Source organism: Aristolochia californica, unplaced genomic scaffold (genome assembly GCF_029961685.1).
Source record: "Aristolochia californica isolate CCGP_79_NKW_82.1479 unplaced genomic scaffold, dmAriCali1.0.hap1 SCAF_7, whole genome shotgun sequence".
Classification (NCBI taxonomy): Eukaryota; Viridiplantae; Streptophyta; class Magnoliopsida; order Piperales; family Aristolochiaceae; genus Aristolochia; species Aristolochia californica.
In genome coordinates, this window is record NW_027182268.1 from 14145941 (window position 1) to 14164991 (window position 19051).

Sequence of the window (19051 nt, forward strand, 5' to 3'; positions counted from 1 at the left end):
CATTTGTGGTGTGTGAATAAATTTTCTTCATTTACTTTTTTTATTGTTTTAAACTTTTTCCGTATATCAACTATGAAATTTTCATTTTGCTGTGATCTATTTGCCTTTTTTGTTTACGGGATGAAGGGAGAGCGAAAAACTCGAAGTTTTGATTTAAGAAAAATGTGTACATATTAAACGGAAATGCACAACACACATATGTAGAGAGAGATAATTCCAAAGAGTGTCTGTAATTTTAAGGGATTGTAAGCACCTTTACGTTTTTATATCTCAGGTTTTGCAATCGTCGAAAAAATAGGTTGCGGAGGATTTTTAACTGAGTGTTGAATTGCAATCCATAAGTCATTTCATACAAAAATATATGCCGTTACGCATGATAAATCACATTACAATCATCTATGATTGTTAGATCAAATTTTTTAAAATGGGTAAAATAATGACTTGTTAGACTCGGGTAAATATCCAACCGCACGTTAACTTGAAAATTTAATGAGCGTTTGTTATTCTCTTTAAAAGCTTTGGATCCATAGGTCATTTGAATCTTTAACATGTTTCAATCATGCATATCCATTTTTAAAACATGTGTGGAAAAAATCTCCTTCATGTAAAATTCCAACCTTAATAGGGTTGGACTAATGGAATTTCCCAAACTTGGATAATAAAACTTTTGTGTTCATTTGTGGTGTGTGAATAGATATTTTTTATTTACATTTGTTATTAGTTTAAATATTTTCCACACATCAACTATAAAATTTTTATTGTGTTGTGATCTTTTTTGCCTTTTTTGTTTACAGGATGAAAGGGGAGCGAAAACTCAGAGTTCTGATTTAAGAAAAAAGTGTACATGTAAAATGGAAATGCAAAATGCACAAATGTAGAGAGAGATATTTCCAAAGAGTGTCTGTATGTTCTAGGGATCGTATGCACTTTTTTCTTTTTTATATCTAAGGTTTTGCAATCGTCGGGAAACGGGAGAGGCGGGTGATTTTTAACTGAGTGTTGACTTCAAATCCATAAGTCATTTCATACAAAAATATAGCCCGTTACGCATGACAAATCACTTTACAATCATCTATGATTGTTAGCTCAACTTTTTGAATATGGAAAAAATAATGGCTTGTTTGACTCGGGCAAATATCCCACCGCACGTTCACTTGAGAATTTAATGACCGTTTGTTATTCTCCTTAAAAGCTTTGGATCCATAGGTCATTTGAATCTTTAACATGTTTCTGGCATGCATATCCATTTTTAAAACATGTGTAGAAAAAATCTCTTTCATGTAAAACTCCAAGATATTATTTATGGACTAGTGGAATTTCCGAAACTTGGATAACATAACTTTTGTGTGCATTTGTGGTGTGTGAATAAATTTTCTTCATTTACTTTTTTTATTGTTTTAAACTTTTTCCGTACATCAACTATGAAATTTTCATTTTGCTGTGATCTATTTGCCTTTTTTGTTTACGGGATGAAAGGAGAGCGAAAAACTCGAAGTTTTGATTTAAAAAAAATGTGTACATCTAAAACGGAAATGCAAAACACACATATGTAGAGAGAGATAATTCCAAAGAGTGTCTGTAAATTTTAGGGATTGTAAGCACCTTTTCATTTTTATATCTCAGGTTTTGCAATCGTCGGGAAAAATGGGTTGCGGCGGATTTTTAACTGAGTGTTGAATTGCAATCCATAAGTCATTTCATACAAAAATATAGCCCGTTACACGTGATAAATCACATTACAATCATCTATGATTAATTATGTCACCTTTTTGCAAATGGGAAAAATAATGGCATGTTTGACTCCTGTAAATATCCCACCGCAAGTTCACTTGAGAATTTAATGAGCGTTTGTTATTCACTTTAAAAGCTTTGCATCCATAGCTCATTTGCTTCTTTAACATGTTTAAAACATGCATATCCATTTTTAAAACATGTGTGGATGAAATCTCTTTCTTGCAAAATTCCAAGCAATTAGGGTTAAACTAGTGGAATTTCCCAAAACTGGATAACAAAACTTTTGTGTTCATTTGTGTTAGGTGAATAAATTTTCTTTATTTATATTTGTTATTGTTTTAAATTTTTTCCATACATCAACTATAAAATTTTCATTCTCTTGTAAGCTTTTTGCCTTGTTTGTTTTGGGATGAAGGGAGAGCGAAAAGTCAAAGTTTTGATTTAAGAAAAAGTGTACATCTAAAATGGAAAAGCACAATGCACAATTGTAGGGAGAGATAATTCCAAAGAGTGTCTATAATTTTTAGGGATTGTAAGCTCTTTTTAGTTTTTATATCTCAGGTTTTGCAATCATCGGGAAAAATTGATGGAAGAGGATTTTTAAGTGAGTGTTGAATTGCAATCCATAAGTCATTTCATACTAAAATATAGCCCGTTACGCATTATAGATCAATTTACAATCATCTATGATTGTTACATCAAATTTTTTAAAATGGGCAAAATAATGACTTGTTAGACTCGGGTAAATATCCCACCGCACGTTCACTTGAGAATTTAATCTGCGTTTGTTATTCTCTTTAAAAGCTTTGGATCCAAAGGTCATTTGAATCTTTAACATGTTTCAAGCATGCATATCCATTTTTAAAACATGTATAGGAAAAATCTCCTTCATATAAATTCCAAGCTTAATAGGGTTGGACTAATGGAATTTCCCAAACTTGGATAACAAAACTTTTGTGTTCTTTTGTGGTGTGTGAATAGATATTTTTTATTTCCATTTGTTTTATTTTAAATATTTTCCACACATCAACTATAAGATTTTTATTTTGTTGTGATCTTTTTTGCCTTTTTTGTTTACGAGATGAAGGGGGAGCGAAAACTGAAAGTTCTGATTTAAGAAAAAAGTGTACATCTAAAATGGAAATGCACAATGCACAAATGTAGATAGAGATATTTCCAAAGAGTGTCTGTATGTTTTAGGGATCGTATGCAGTCTTTCGTTTTTATATCTAAGGTTTTGCAATCGTAGGGAAATGGGGGAGACGGACGATTTTCAACTGAGTGTTGACTTCAAATCCATAAGTCATTTCTTACAAAAATATAGCCCGTTACGCATGAAAAATCACAATACAACCATCTATGATTGTTAGCTCAACTTTTTGAATATGGGCAAAATAATGGCTTGTTTGACTCGGGCAAATATCCCACCACACGTTCACTTGAGAATTTAAGGAGCGTTTGTTATTCTGTTTAAAAGCATTGGATCCATAGGTCATTTGAATCTTTAACATGTTTCTGGCATGCATATCCATTTTAAAACATGTGTAGAAAAAATCTCCTTCATGTAAAACTCCAAGATATTAGTTATGGACCAGTGGAATTTCCAAAACTTGGATAACATAACTTTTGTGTGCATTTGTGGTGCGTGAATAAATTTTCTTAATTTAATTTTTTTATTGTTTTAAACTTTTTCCGTAGATCAACTGTGAAATTTTCATTTTCCTGTGATCTATTTGCCTTTTTTGTTTACGGGATGAAGGGAGAGCAAAAAACTCGAAGTTTTGATTTAAGAAAAATGTGTACATCTAAAACAGAAATGCACAACACACATATGTAGAGAGAGATAATTCCAAAGAGTGTCTGTAATTTTTAGGGATTGTAAGCACCTTTTCGTTTTTATATCTCAGGTTTTGCAATCGTCGGGAAAAATGGGTTGCGGTGGATTTTTAACTGAGTGTTGAATTGCAATCCATAAGTCATTTCATGCAAAAATATAGCCCGTTACGCATGATAAATCACATTACAATCATCTATGATTAATTATGTCATCTTTTTGCAAAAGGACAAAGTAAAGGCATGTTTGACTCGGGTAAATATCCCATCGCAAGTTCACTTGAGAATTTAATGAGCATTTGTTATTCTCTTTAAAAGCTTTGCATCCATAGCTCATTTGCATCTTTAACATGTTTCAAACATGCATATCCATTTTTAAAACATGTGTGGATGAAATCTCTTTCTTGCAAAATTCCAAGCTATTATGGTTTAACTAGTGGAATTTCCCAAAATTGGATAACAAAACTTTTGTGTTCATTTGTGTTGGGTGAATAAATTTTCTTTATTTATATTTGTTATTGTTTTAAATTTTTAGCATACATCAACTATAAAATTTTCATTTTGTTGTAAGCTTTTTGCCTTGTTTGTTTTCGGGATGAAGGGAGAGGGAAAAGTCAAAGTTTTGATTTATGAAAAAAGTGTACATCTAAAAAGGAAAAGCACAATGCACAATTGTAGGGAGAGATAATTCCAAAGAGTGTCGGTAATTTTTAGGGATTGTAAGCACTTTTTAGTTTTTATATCTCAGGTTTCGCAATCGTCCGGAAAAATTGGTGGCTGAGGATTTTTAACTGAGTGTTGAATTGCAATCCATAAGTCATTTCATAGAAAAATATGGCCTGTTACGCATGATAAATCACTTTACATTCATCTATGATTGTTAGATCAAATTTTTGAAAATGGGCAAAATAATTACTTGTTAGACTCGGGTAAATATCCCACCGCACGTTTACTTGAGAATTTAATGAGCGTTTGTTATTCTCTTTAAAAGCTTTGGATCCAAAGGTCATTTGAATCTTTAACATATTTCCAGCATGCATATCCATTTTTAAAACATGTGTGGAAAAAATCTCCTTCATGTAAAATTCCAAGCTTAATAGGGTTGGACTAATGGAATTTACCAAACGTGGATAACAAAACTTTTGTGTTCATTTGTGGTGTGTGAATAGATATTTTTTATTTACATTAGTTATTTTAAATATTTTCCACACATCAACTATAAGATTTTTATTTTTTTGTGATCTTTTTTGCCTTTTTTGTTTATGAGATGAAGGGGGAGCGAAAACTCAAAGTTCTGATTTAAGAAAAAAGTGTACATCTAAAATGGAAATGCATAATGCACAAATGTAGAGAGAGATATTTCCAAAGAGTGTCTGTATGTTTTAGGGATCGTATGCAGTCTTTCATTTTTATATCTAAGGTTTTGCAATAGTAGGGAAATGGGGTAGACGTGCGATTTTTAACTGAGAGTTGACTTCAAATCCATAAGTCATTTCTTACAAAAATATAGCCCGTTACGCATGACAAATCGCATTACAACCATCTATGATTGCTAGCTCAGCTTTTTGAATATGGGCAAAATAATTGCTTGTTTGACTTAGGCAAATATCCCACCGCACGTTCACTTGAAAATTTAAGGAGCGTTTGTTATTTCTTTAAAATCTTTGGATCCATAGGTCATTTGAATCTTTAACATGTTTCTGGCATGCATATCCATTTTTAAAACATATGTAGAAAAAATCTCCTTCATGTAAAATTCCAAGATATTAGTTTTGGACTAGTGGAATTTCCCAAACTTGGATAACAAAACTTTTGTTTTCATTTGTGGTGTGTGAATAAATTTTCTTCATTTACTTTTTTTATTGTTTTAAATTTTTCCGTACATCGACTATGAAATTTTCATTTTGTTGTGATCTATTTGCCTTTTTTATTTACGGGATGAAGGGAGAGCGAAAAACTCAAAGTTTTGATTTAAGAAAAATGTGCACATCAAAAACAGAAATGCACAACACACATATGTAGAGGAAGATAATTCCAAAGAGTGTCTGTAATTTTTAGGGATTGTAAGCTCCTTTTCATTTTTATATCTCAGGTTTTGCAATCGTCGGGAAAAATGGGTTGCGGAGGATTTTTAACTAAGTGTTGAATTGCAATCCATAAGTCATTTCATACAAAAATATAGCCCGTTATGCATGATAAATAACATTACAATCATCTATGATTAATTATGTCAGCTTTTTGCAAAAGGACAAAGTAATGGCATGTTTGACTCGGGTAAATATCCCATCGCAAGTTCACTTGAGAATTTAATGAGCGTTTGTTATTCTCTTTAAAATCTTTGAATCCATAACTCATTTCCATCTTTAACATGTTTCAAACATGCATATCCATTTTTAAAACATGTGTGGATGAAATCTCTTTCTTGCAAAATTCCAAGATATTATGGTTAAACTAGTGGAATTTCCCAAAATTGGATAACAAAACTTTTGTGTTCATTTGTGTTGGGTGAATAAATTTTCTTTATTTATATTTGTTATTGTTTTAAATTTTTTCCATACATCAACTATAAAATTTTCATTTTGTTGTAAGCTTTTTGCCTTGTTTGTTTTCGGGATGAAGGGAGAGGGAAAAGTCAAAGTTTTGATTTATGAAAAAAGTGTACATCTAAAATGGAAAAGCACAATGCACAATTTTAGGGAGAGATAATTCCAAAGAGTGTCGGTAATTTTTAGGGATTGTAAGCACATTTTAGTTTTTATATCTCAGGTTTTGCAATCGTCGGGAAAAATTGGTGGCAGAGGATTTTTAACTGAGTGTTGATTTGCAATCCATAAGTCATTTCATACAAAAATATGGCCCGTTACGCATGATAAATCACTTTACATTCATCTATGATTGTTAGATCAAATTTTTGAAAATGGGCAAAATAATGACTTGTTAGACTCGGGTAAATATCCCACCGCACGTTCACTTGAGAATTTAATGAGCGTTTGTTATTCTCTTTAAAAGCTTTGGATCCAAAGGTCATTTGAATCTTTAACATGTTTCCACCATGCATATCCATTTTTAAAACATGTGTGGAAAAAATCTCCTTCAAATTCCAAGCTTAATAGGGTTGGACTAATGGAATTTCCGAAACTTGGATAACAAAACTTTTTTGTTCATTTTTGGTGTGTGAATAGATATTTTTTATTTGCATTAGTTATTATTTTAAATATTTTCCACACAACAACTATAAGATTTTTATTTTTTTGTGATCTTTTTTTCCTTTTTTGTTTACGAGATGAAGGCGGAGCGAAAACTCAAAGTTCTGATTTAAGAAAAAAGTGTACATCTAAAATGGAAATGCACAATGCACAAATGTAGAGAGAGATATTTCCAAAGAGTGTCTGTATGTTTTAGGGATTGTATGCAGTCTTTCATTTTTATATCTATGGTTTTGCAATCGTAGGGAAACGGGGTAGGCGGGCGATTTTTAAGTGAGTGTTGACTTCAAGTCCATAAGTCATTTCTTACAAAAATGTAGCCCGTTTCGCATGAAAAATCACTTTACAATCATCTATGATTGTTAGCTCAACTTTTTGAATATGGGTAAAATAATGGCTTGTTTGACTCAGGCAAATATCCCACCGCACGTTCACTTGAGAATCTAAGGATCGTTTGTTATTCTCTTTAAAAGTTTTCGATCCATAGCTCATTTAAATCTTTAACATGTTTCTGGCATGTATATCCATTTTTAAAACATGTGTAGAAAAAATCTCCTTCATGTAAAATTCCAAGATATTAGTTTTGGAATAGTGGAATTTCCCAAACTTGGATAACAAAACTTTTGTGTTCATTTGTGGTGTGTGAAAAAATTTTCTTCATTTACTTTTTTTATTGTTTTAAACTTTTTCCGTACATCAACTATGAAATTTTCATTTTGTTGTGATCTATTTGCCTTTTTTGTTTACAGGATGAAGGGAGAGCGAAAAACTCGAAGTTTTGGTTTAAGAAAAATGTGTACATCTAAAACGAAAATGCACAACACACATATGTAGAGAGAGATAATTCCAAAGAGTGTCTGTAATTTTTTGGGATTGTAAGCACCTTTTGGTTTTTATTTCTCAGGTTTTGCAATCGTCGAGAAAAATGGGTTGCGGAGGATTTTTAACTGATTGTTGAATTGCAATCCATAAGTCATTTCATACAAAAATATAGCCCGTTACATGATAAATCACATTACAATCATCTATGATTAATTATGTCAGCTTTTTGCAAAAGGACAAAGTAATGGCATGTTTGACTCGGGTAAATATCCCATCGCAAGTTCACTTGAGAATTTAATGAGCGTTTGTTATTCTCTTTAAAAGCTTTGCATCCATAGCTCATTTGCATCTTAACATGTTTCAAACATGCATATCCATTTTTAAAAAATGTGTGGATGAAATCTCTTTCTTGCAAAATTCCAAGCTATTATGGTTAAACTAGTGGAATTTCCCAAAATTGGATAACAAAACTTTTGTGTTCATTTGTGTTGGGTGAATAAATTTTATTTATTTATATTTGTTATTGTTTTAAATTTTTTGCATACATCAACTATAAAATTTTCATTTTGTTGTAAGCTTTTTGCCTTGTTTATTTTTGGGATGAAGGGAGAAGGAAAAGTCAAAGTTTTGATTTATGAAAAAAGTGTACATCTAAAATGGAAGAGCACAATGCACAATTGCAGGGAGAGATAATTCCAAAGAGTGTCGGTAATTTTTAGAGATTGCAAGCACTTTTTAGTTTTTATATCTCAGGTTTTGCAATCGTCGGGAAAAATTGGTGGCAGAGGATTTTTAACTGAGTGTTGAATTGCAATCCATAAGTCATTTCATACAAAAATATGGCCCGTTACGCATGATAAATCACTTTACATTCATCTATGATTGTTAGATCAAATTTTTGAAAATGGGCAAAATAATGACTTGTTAGACTCGGGTAAATATCCCACAGCACGTTCACTTGAAAATTTGATGAGCGTTTGTTATTCTCTTTAAAAGCACTGGATCCAAATGGTCATTTGAATCTTTAACATGTTTCCAGCATGCATATCCATTTTTAAAACATGTGTGGAAAAAATCTCCTTCATGTAAAATTCCAAGCTTAATAGGGTTGGACTAATGGAATTTCCCAAACTTGGATAACAAAACTTTTGTGTTCATTTGTGGTGTGTGAATAGATATTTTTTATTTACAATAGTTATTATTTTAAATATTTTCAACACATCAACTATAAGATTTTTATTTTGTTGTGATCTTTTTTGCCTTTTTGTTTACGAGATGAAGAGGGAGCGAAAACTCAAAGTTCCGATTAAAGAAAAAAGTGTGCATCTAAAATGGAAATGCACAATGCACAAATGTAGAGAGAGATATTTCCAAAGAGTGTTTGTATGTTTTAGGGATCGTATGCAGTCTTTCGTTTTTACATCTAAGGTTTTGCAATTGTAGGGAAACGGGGTAGGCGGGCGATTTTTAAATGAGTGTTGACTTCAAGTCCATCAGTCATTTCTTACAAAAATATAGCCCGTTACACATGACAAATCACTTTACAATCATCTATGATTGTTAGCTCAACATTTTGAATGTGGGCAAAATAATGGCTTGTTTGACTCGGGCAAATATCGCAACGCATGTTCACTTGAGAATTTAAGGAGCGTTTGTTATTCTCTTTAAAAGCTTTGGATCCATAGCTCACTTGAATCTTTAACATGTTTCTGGCATGCATATCCATTTTAAAACATGTGTAGAAAAAATCTCCTTCATGTAAAACTCCAAGATATTATGTATGGACCAGTGGAATTTCCCAAACTTGGATAACATAACTTTTGTGTGCATTTGTGGTGTGTAAATAAATTTTTTTCATTTAATTTTTTTATTGTTTCAAATTTTTCCGTACATAAACTATGAAATTTTCATTTTGCTATGATCTATTTGCCCTTTTTGTTTACGGGGTGAAGGGAGAGCAAAAAACTCGAAGTTTTGATTTAAGAAAAATGTGTACATCTAAAACGGAAATGCACAACACACATATGTAGAGAGAGATAATTCCAAAGAGTGTCTGTAATTTTTTGGGATTGTAAGCACCTTTTCATTTTTATATCTCAGGTTTTACAATCGTCGGGAAAAATGGGTTGCGGAGGATTTTTAACTGAGTGTTGATTTGCAATCCATAAGTCATTTCATACAAAAATATAGCCCGTTACGCATGATAAATCACTTTACATTTATCTATGATTTTTAGAACAAATTTTTGAAATTGGGCAAAATAATGACTTGTTAGACTCGGGTAAATATCCCACCGCACGTTCACTTGAAAATTTAATGAGCGTTTGTTATTCTCTTTAAAAGCTTTGGATCCATAGGTCATTTGAATCTTTAACATGTTTGAAGCATGCATATCCATTTTTAAAACAAGTGTGGAAAAAATCTCCTTCATGTAAAATTCCATGCATAATAGGGTTGGACTATTGGAATTTCCCAAACTTGGATAACAAAACTTTTGTGTTCATTAGTGGTGTGTGAATAGATATTTTTTATTTACATTAGTTATTATTTTAAATATTTTCCACACATCAACTATAAGATATTTATTTTGTTGTGATCTTTTTTGCCTTTTTGTTTACGAGATGAAGAGGGAGCGAAAATTCAAAGTTCTGATTTAAGAAAAAAGTGTGCATCTAAAATGGAAATGCACAATGCACAAATGTAGAGAGAGATATTTCCAAAGAGTGTCTGTATGTTTTAGGGATCGTATGCAGTCTTTTGTTTTTATATCTAAGGTTTTGCAATTGTAGGGAAACGGGGTAGGCGGGCGATTTTTAAATGAGTGTTGACTTCAAGTCCATAAGTCATTTCTTACAAAAATATAGCCCGTTACACATGACAAATCACTTTACAATCATCTATGATTGTTAGCTCAACTTTTTGAATGTGGGCAAAATAATGGCTTGTTTGACTCGGGCAAATATCGCAACGCATGTTCACTTGAGAATTTAAGGAGCGTTTGTTATTCTCTTTAAAAGCTTTGGATCCATAGCTCACTTGAATCTTTAACATGTTTCTGGCATGCATATCCATTTTAAAACATGTGTAGAAAAAATCTCCTTCATGTAAAACTCCAAGATATTAGTTATGGACCAGTGGAATTTCCCAAACTTGGATAACATAACTTTTGTGTGCATTTGTGGTCTGTAAATAAATTTTCTTCATTTACTTTTTTTATTGTTTCAAACTTTTTCCGTACATAAACTATGAAATTTTCATTTTGCTATGATCTATTTGCCCTTTTTGTTTACGGGGTGAAGGGAGAGCAAAAAACTCGAACTTTTGATTTAAGAAAAATGGGTACATCTAAAACGGAAATGCACAACACACATATGTAGAGAGAGGTAATTCCAAAGAGTGTCTGTAATTTTTTGGGATTGTAAGCACCTTTTCATTTTTATATGTCAGGTTTTGCAATCGTCGGGAAAAATGGGTTGCGGAGGATTTTTAACTGAGTGTTGAATTGCAATCCAAAAGTCATTTCATACAAAAATATAGCCCGTTACGCATGATAAATCACATTACAATCATCTATCATTAATTATGTCAGCTTTTTGCAAAAGGACAAAGTAATGGCATGTTTGACTCGGGAAAATATCCCTTCGCAAGTTCACTTGAGAATTAAATGTGCGTTTGTTATTCTCTTTAAAAGCTTTGCATCCATAGCTCATTTGCATCTTTAACATGTTTCAAACATGCATATCCATTTTTAAAACATGTGTGGATGAAATCTCTTTCTTGCAAAATTCCAAGCTATTATGGTTAAACTAGTTGAATTTCCCAAAATTGGATAACAAAACTTTTGTGTTCATTTGTATTGGGTGAATAAATTTTCTTTATTTATATTTGTTATTGTTTTAAATTTTGTGCATACATCAACTATAAAATTTTCATTTTGTTGTAAGCTTTTTGCCTTGTTTGTTTTCGGGATGAAGGGAGAGCAAAAAGTCAAAGTTTTGATTTATTAAAAAAAGTGTACATCTAAAATGTAAAAGCACAATGCACAATTGTAGGGAGAGATAATTCCAAAGAGTGTCGGTAATTTTTAAGGATTGTAAGCTCTTTTTAGTTTTTATATCTCAAGTTTTGCAATTGTCGGGAAAAATTGGTGGCAGATGATTTTTAACTGAGTGTTGAATTGCAATCCATAAGTCATTTCATACAAAAATATAGCCCGTTACGCATGAGAAATCAATTTACATTCATCTATGATTGTTAGATCAAATTTTTGAAAATGGGCAAAATAATGACTTGTTAGACTCGAGTTAATATCCCACCGCACGTTCACTTGAGAATTTAATGAGCGTTTGTTATTCTCTTCAAAAGATCTGGATCCAAAGGTCATTTGAATCTTTAACATGTTTCCAGCATGCATATCCATTTTTAAACCATGTGTGGAAAAAATCTCCTTCATGTAAAATTCCAAGCTTAATAGGGTTGGACTAATGGAATTTCCCAAACTTGGATAACAAAACTTTTGTGTTCATTTGTGGTGTGTGAATAGATATTTTTTATTTACATTAGTTATTATTTTAAATATTTTCCACACATCAACTATAAGATTTTTATTTTGTTGTGATCTTTTTTGCCTTTTTTGTTTACGAGATGAAGGGGGAGCGAAAACTCAAAGTTCTGATTTAAGAAAAAAGTGTACATCTAAAATGGAAAGGCACAATGCACAAATTTAGAGAGAGATATTTCCAAAGAGTGTCTGTATGTTTTAGGGATCGTATGCAGGCTTTCGTTTTTATATCTAAGGTTTTGCAATCGTAGGGAAACGGGGTAGGCGGGCGATTTTTAAGTGAGTGTTGACTTCAAGTCCATAAGTCATTTCTTAGAAAAATATAGCCCGTTACGCATGACAAATCACTTTACAATCATCTGTGATTGTTAGCTCAACTTTTTGAATATGGGCAAAATAATGGCTTGTTTGAGTCGGGCAAATATCCCACCGCACGTTCACTTGAAAATTTAATGAGCGTTTGTTATTCTCTTTAAAAGCTTTGGATCCATAGATCATTTGAATCTTTTTAATGTTTCAAGCATGCATATCCATTTTTAAAACATGTGTGGAAAAATCTCCTTCATGTAAAATTCCATGCTTAATAGGGTTGGACTATTGGAATTTCCCAAACTTGGATAACAAAACTTTTGTGTTCATTTGTGGTGTGTGAATAGATATTTTTTATTTACATTAGTTATTATTTTAAATATTTTCCAAACAAGAACTATAAAATTTTTATTTTGTTGTGATCTTTTTTGCCTTTTTTGTTTACGGGATGAAGGGGGAGCGAAAACTCAAAGTTCCTATTTAAGAAAAAAGTGTACATCTAAAATGGAAATGCATGATTCACAAATGCAGAGAGAGATATTTCCAAAGAGTGTCTGTATGTTTTAGGGATCGTATGCACTCTTTCCTTTTTATATGTAAGGTTTTGCAATTGTCGGGAAACGTGGGAGGCGGGCGATTTTTAACTTAGTGTTGACTTCAAATCCATCAGTCTTTTATTACAAAAATATAGCCCGTTACGCATGACAAATCACTTTACAATCATCTATGATTGTTAGCTCAACTTTTTGAATGTGGGTAAAATAATGGCTTGTTTGACTCGGGCAAATATGCTACCGCACGTTCACTTGAGAATTTAAGGAGCGTTTGTTATTCTCTTTAAAAGCTTTGGATCCATATGTAATTTGAATCTTTAACATGTTTTTGGCATGGACATCCATTTTTAAAACATGTGTACAAAAAATCTCCTTCATGTAAAATTTCAAGATATTAGTTTTGGACAAGTGGAATTTCCCAAACTTGGATAACAAAACTTTTGTGTTCATTTGTGGTGTGTGAATAAATTTTCTTCATTCACTTTTTTTATTGTTTTAAACTTTTTCCGTACATCAACTACGAAATTTTCATTTTGTTATGATCTATTTGCGTTTTTTTGTTTACGGGATGAAGGGAGAGCGAAAAACTCGAAGTTTTGATTTAAGAAAAATGTGTACATCTAAAACGGAAATGCACAACACACATATGTAGAGAGAGATAATTCCGAAGAGTGTCTGTAATTTTTAGGGATTGTAAGCACCTTTTCGTTTTTATATCTTAGGTTTTGCAATCGTCGGGAAAAATGGGTTGCGGAGGATTTTTAACTGAGTGTTGAATTGCAATCCATAAGTCATTTCAAACAAATATAGCCCGTTACGCATGATAAATCACATTAAAATCATCTATGATTAATTTTGTCAGCTTTTTGCAAATGGACAAAATAACGGCATGTTTGACTCTGGTAAATATCCCACCGCAAGTTCACTTGAGAATATAATGGGCTTTTGTTATTACCTTTAAAAATTTGCTTCCTTAGCTCATTTGAGTCTTTAACATGTTTCAAACATTCATTTCCATTTTTAAAACATGTGTGGATGAAATCTCTTTCTTGCAAAATTCCAAGCTATTAGGGTTAAACTAGTGGAATTTCCCAAAATTGGATAACAAAACTTTTGTGTTCATTTGTGTTGGGTGAATAAATTTTCTTTATTTATATTTGTTATTGTTTTAAATTTTTGGAATACATCAACTATAAAATTTTCATTTTGTTGTAAGCTTTTTGCCATGTTTGTTTTCGGGATGAAGGGAGAGCGAAAAGTCAAAGTTTTGATTTAAGAAAAAAGTGTACCTCTAAAATGGAAAAGCACAATGCAATATTGTAGGGAGAGATAATTCCAAAGAGTGTCGTTAATTTTTAGGGATTGTAAGCTCTTTTTAGTTTTTATATCTCAAGTTTTGCAATCGTCGGGAAAAATTGGTGGCAGTGGATTTTTAACTGAGTGTTGAATTGCAATCCATAAGTCATTTCATACAAAAATATAGCCCGTTACGGATGATAAATCACTTTACAATCATCTATGATTGTTAGATCAAATTTTTGAAAATGGGAAAAATAATGACTTGTTAGACTCAGGTAAATATTCCACCGCACGTTCACTTGAGAATTTAATGAGCGTTTTTTATTCTCTTTAAAAGCTTTGGATCCTTAGGTCATTTGAATCTTTAACATGTTTCAAGAATGCATATCCATTTTTAAAACATGTGTCGAAGAAATCTCCTTCATGTAAAATTCCAAGCTTAATAGGGTTGGACTAATGGACTTTCCCAAACTTGGATAACCAAACTTTTGTGTTCATTTGTGGTGTGTGAATAGATATTTTTTATTTGCATTAGTTATTATTTTAAATATTTTCCACACATCAACAATAAAATTTTTATTTTGTTGTGATCTTTTTTGCCTTTTTTTTTTTTTACGGGATGAAGGGGGAGCGAAAACTCAAAGTTCTGGTTTAAGAAAAAAGTGTACATCTAAAATGGAAATGCACAATGCACAAATGTAGAGAGAGATATTTCCAAAGAGTGTCTGTATGTTTTACGAAACGTATGCAGTCTTTCGTTTTTATATCTAAGGTTTTGCAATAGTAGGGAAACGGGGTAGGCGGGCGATTTTTAAGTGAGTGTTGACTTCAAGTCCATAAGTCATTTCTTACAAAAATATAGCCCGTTACGCATGACAAATCGCTTTACAATCATCAATGATTGTTAGCTCAACTTTTTGAATATGGGCAAAATAATGGCTTGTTTGACTCGGGCATATATCCCACCGCACGTTCACTTGAGAATTTAAGGAGCGTTTGTTATTCTCTTTAAAAGCTTTGGATCCATATGTAATTTGAATCTTTAACATGTTTTTGGCATGGACATCCATTTTTAAAACATGTGTACAAAAAATCTCCTTCATGTAAAATTTCAAGATATTAGTTTTGGACAAGTGGAATTTCCCAAACTTGGATAACAAAAATTTTGTGTTCATTTGTGGTGTGTGAATAAATTTTCTTCATTCACTTTTTTTATTGTTTTAAACTTTTTCCGTACATCAACTACGAAATTTTCATTTTGTTATGATCTATTTGCGTTTTTTTGTTTACGGGATGAAGGGAGAGCGAAAAACTCGAAGTTTTGATTTAAGAAAAATGTGTACATCTAAAACGGAAATGCACAACACACATATGTAGAGAGAGATAATTCCAAAGAGTGTCTGTAATTTTTAGGGATTGTAAGCACCTTTTCGTTTTTATATCTTAGGTTTTGCAATCGTCGGGAAAAATGGGTTGCGGAGGATTTTTAACTGAGTGTTGAATTGCAATCCATAAGTCATTTCAAACAAATATAGCCCGTTACGCATGATAAATCACATTAAAATCATCTATGATTAATTTTGTCAGCTTTTTGCAAATGGACAAAATAACGGCATGTTTGACTCAGGTAAATATCCCACCGCAAGTTCACTTGAGAATATAATGGGCTTTTGTTATTACCTTTAAAAATTTGCTTCCTTAGCTCATTTGAATCTTTAACATGTTTCAAACATTCATTTCCATTTTTAAAACATGTGTGGATGAAATCTCTTTCTTGCAAAATTCCAAGCTATTAGGGTTAAACTAGTGGAATTTCCCAAAATTGGATAACAAAACTTTTGTGTTCATTTGTGTTGGGTGAATAAATTTTCTTTATTTATATTTGTTATTGTTTTAAATTTTTGGAATACATCAACTATAAAATTTTCATTTTGTTGTAAGCTTTTTGCCATGTTTGTTTTCGGGATGAAGGGAGAGCGAAAAGTCAAAGTTTTGATTTAAGAAAAAAGTGTACCTCTAAAATGGAAAAGCACAATGCAATATTGTAGGGAGAGATAATTCCAAAGAGTGTCGTTAATTTTTAGGGATTGTAAGCTCTTTTTAGTTTTTATATCTCAGGTTTTGCAATCGTCGGGAAAAATTGGTGGCAGTGGATTTTTAACTGAGTGTTGAATTGCAATCCATAAGTCATTTCATACAAAAATATAGCCCGTTACGGATGATAAATCACTTTACAATCATCTATGATTGTTAGATCAAATTTTTGAAAATGGGAAAAATAATGACTTGTTAGACTCAGGTAAATATTCCACCGCACGTTCACTTGAGAATTTAATGAGCGTTTTTTATTCTCTTTAAAAGCTTTGGATCCTTAGGTCATTTGAATCTTTAACATGTTTCAAGAATGCATATCCATTTTTAAAACATGTGTCGAAGAAATCTCCTTCATGTAAAATTCCAAGCTTAATAGGGTTGGACTAATGGACTTTCCCAAACTAGGATAACAAAACTTTTGTGTTCATTTGTGGTGTGTGAATAGATATTTTTTATTTGCATTAGTTATTATTTTAAATATTTTCCAGACATCAACAATAAAATTTTTATTTTGTTGTGATCTTTTTTGCCTTTTTTTTTTTTACGGGATGAAGGGGGAGCGAAAACTCAAAGTTCTGGTTTAAGAAAAAAGTGTACATCTAAAATGGAAATGCACAATGCACAAATGTAGAGAGAGATATTTCCAAAGAGTGTCTGTATGTTTTACGGAACGTATGCAGTCTTTCGTTTTTATATCTAAGGTTTTGCAATAGTAGGGAAACGGGGTAGGCGGGCGATTTTTAAGTGAGTGTTGACTTCAAGTCCATAAGTCATTTCTTACAAAAATATAGCCCGTTACGCATGACAAATTGCTTTACAATCATCAATGATTGTTAGCTCAACTTTTTGAATATGGGCAAAATAATGGCTTGTTTGACTCGGGCATATATCCCACCGCACGTTCACTTGAGAATTTAAGGAGCGTTTGTTATTCTCTTTAAAAGCTTTGGATCCATAGCTCATTTGAATCTTTAACATGTTTCTGGCATGCATATCCATTTTTAAAACATGTGTAGAAAAAATCTCCTTCATGTAAAATTCCAACATATTAGTTTTGGACTAGTGGAATTTCCCAAACTTGGATAACAAAACTTTTGTGTTCATTTGTGGTGTGTGAATAAATTTTATTCATTTACTTTTTTTATTGTTTTAAACTTTTTCCGTACATCAACTATGAAATTTTCACTTTGCTATGATCTATTTGCCTTTTTTGTTTACGGGATGAAGGGAGAGCGAAAAACTCGAAGTTTTGATTTAAGAAAAATGTGTACATCTAAAACGGAAATGCACAACACACATATGTAGAGAAAGATAATTCCAAAGAGTGTCTGTAATTTTTTGGGGTTGTAAGCACCTTTTCGTTTTTATATCTCAGGTTTTGCAATCGTCGGGAAAAATGGGTTGCAGAGGATTTTTAACTGAGTGTTGAATTGCAATCCGTAAGTCATTTCATTCAAAAATATAGCCCGTTACGCATGATAAATCACTTTACATTCATCTATGATTGTTAGAACAAATTTATGAAAATGGGCAAAATAATGACTTGTTAGACTCAGGTAAATATCCCACCGCACGTTCACTTGAAAATTTAATGAGCGTTTGTTATTCTCTTTAAAAGCTTTGGATCCATAGGTCATTTGAATCTTTAACATTTTTCAAGCATGCATATCCATTTTTAAAACATGTGTGGAAAAAATCTCCTTCATGTAAAATTCCTTGCTTAATAGGGTTGGACTATTGGAATTTCCCAAACTTGGATAACAAAACTTTTGTGTTCATTTGTGGTGTGTGAATAGATATTTTTTATTTACATTAGTTATTATTTTAAATATTTTCCAAACATCAACTATAAAATTTTTATTTTGTTGTGATCTTTTTTGCCTTTTTTGTTTACAGGATGAAGGTGGAGCGAAAACTCAAAGTTCTGATTTAAGAAAAAAGTGTACATCTAAAATGGAAATGCACAATTCACAAATGCAGAGAGAGATATTTCCAAAGAGTCTCTGTATGTTTTACGGATCGTATGCACTCTTTCCTTTTTATATGTAAGGTTTTGCAATTGTCGGGAAACGGGGGAGGCGGGCGATTTTTAACTTAGTGTTGACTTCAAATCCATAAGTCATTTATTACAAAAATATAGCCCGTTACGCATGACAAATCACTTTACAATCATCTATGATTGTTAGCTCAACTTTTTGAATGTGGGTAAAATAATGGCTTGTTTGACTCGGGCAAATATGCCAACGCACGTTCACTTGAGAATTTAAGGAGCGTTTGTTATTCTCTTTAAAAGCTTTGGATCCATATGTAATTTGAATCTTTAACATGTTTTTGGCATGGACATCCATTTTTAAAACATGTGTAGAAAAAATCTCCTTCATGTAAAATTTCAAGATATTAGTTTTGGACAAGTGGAATTTCCCAAACTTGGATAACAAAACTTTTGTGTTCATTTGTGGTGTGTGAATAAATTTTCTTCATTCACTTTTTTTATTGTTTTAAACTTTTTCCGTACATCAACTACGAAATTTTCATTTTGTTATGATCTATTTGCGTTTTTTTGTTTACGGGATGAAGGGAGAGCGAAAAACTCAAAGTTTTGATTTAAGAAAAATGTGTACATCTAAAACGGAAATGCA